The 1,632-nt window shown below is 35.0% G+C and overlaps 1 long non-coding RNA gene across 1 annotated transcript; it reads right to left on the reverse strand.

Moving 5' to 3' along the window:
- Positions 1-552: 552 nt before the first annotated feature.
- LOC121966949 lies at positions 553-1,550 on the reverse strand. Its single transcript, XR_006107634.1, has 3 exons — positions 1,415-1,550; positions 1,264-1,335; positions 553-626 (listed from the first exon to the last, which is right to left on the reverse strand). It is a non-coding gene; the product is annotated as an uncharacterized LOC121966949 (long non-coding RNA).
- Positions 1,551-1,632: the final 82 nt, after the last annotated feature.

Genomic DNA, 1,632 nt, shown 5'->3' on the forward strand with positions numbered 1-1,632 from the left:
TACAGCTGCAGGTTTGGAAGGCATGTTTTATTTAAAAATCACCAAAAACGACACAATTTATCACAGCTAGAAAACAGAAATTATTTAATTTTAAACTTTCCAACAATCCTTGAAAATATCGTGTCATTTTACAGGTTTGTGAAACAAAATTCCAAGACTTTCCAAAACTTTCAGGGTACATTTCATTTTCTAAAACTTTTCCAAGCTCAGAATTCACTGTTTACAAAGTTTTGTTATTTGAACGTCAAATATCTTGAATATCGGTCAAAAGGATTTGCAAATCATTGTCAATCTATTGTTTAATTCTGCAGAGTGTCCAAACTTTTTGGGAATTTGAGTTGTAATTGAAGCCATCTTCATCATCTGAAAACATGATATGATAAATTTGAACTCATTTTCACTCCTGACACCTAAAAACAGGCAATAATTGTCCTGAATCCTGCAAAACCAGTTCAAGAACCAGAGCTAATCCGGTGAAAAAGGGTTTTGACTCGTGTTTTTTTTTTTGTTTTTTGAGTGCATGTAAATGTGACTGAAGGAGGGGCGATCGTACCGTGACTCTGCTGATCCCAGCCGCCTCTCTCACAGTCTTTATCAGAGCGACACAATCTGCCTCTCAGGGGAACCTGGAATATAAACACCGCTGCAAAATAAGAAAGGTTTGCTAACTTTCCATCTGGATCATCATAACGTTAAAAAAAAAAACATTTTTTATGCCATTAAAATGAATATTAAACTCAGCAAAATGGCTTGATTTCTTTTCAAAACATGGGAAAAAAGCAATGACTACCAAAAGAAGATATGTCCAAAAAAATTAGCAAGAAACTGGAAAAATGTACCGGAAAATTACCTGAAAATCAGTATAAATAAATAAACATATAAAAACTAAATAAATAAATAAAAACTAAAACAAATAATAAAAAAGGTATGATAAATTATAATAATTTTCTAACCTAATTTAAAATGTTATCATAAAAAGTAGCTAAAAATATTGTTTTTCTTTAGCTTTTTCCTTTTTTTCCTTAGACATTTTCCAAGCTTTTTTAAAAAAAAATAATTTTCTAAATCTACACATTTCATGCATTTTTTGTAACATTTCTTACCAAGCTGCTCTTTGTATTTTTCCCCATGTTTTTACAAGAAATCGCACCTATTTGCTCATGTTTCAAAGGTTTAAATACTAAAGTTAAAAGTGTCTGAATGCAGCACAAGAAAGGTGCCATCGCTCCAGGTCTCAAAGGGTTAATAACAATGAAAGAGCACCTCTGGACACCTCCCCTGCTTCTGATTCTTCGTCACGATGACGTTGGTCACCACGAAAAACGAGTTTTTGCTCTAAAACGAAAAAAAAAAATCTTTTAAATATTGTTTTGCCAAAGACCTGATAGCCAGGGGCCCCTCAGGAGCCTCCTACCTGTGAGGGCCCGCTGTAGTCCACCACGTCCCAGACCACATCCCCGACCCCGGGCAGGTGGGTCTGAGCGACGCCCTTCACCTTAGTGGTGACGGAGCTCACCACCAGGTCGAACTCCTGGTACTTCCTGTTCCACAGCAGCATGATGCTGCAAAATAAAATCAAACACATTCAAAGAAACAACAAAAAATGAATTTTATATTGTAATGTATTAGAAT

This window comes from Plectropomus leopardus, unplaced genomic scaffold, assembly GCF_008729295.1.
Source record: "Plectropomus leopardus isolate mb unplaced genomic scaffold, YSFRI_Pleo_2.0 unplaced_scaffold26400, whole genome shotgun sequence".
Lineage (NCBI taxonomy): Eukaryota > Metazoa > Chordata > Actinopteri > Perciformes > Serranidae > Plectropomus > Plectropomus leopardus.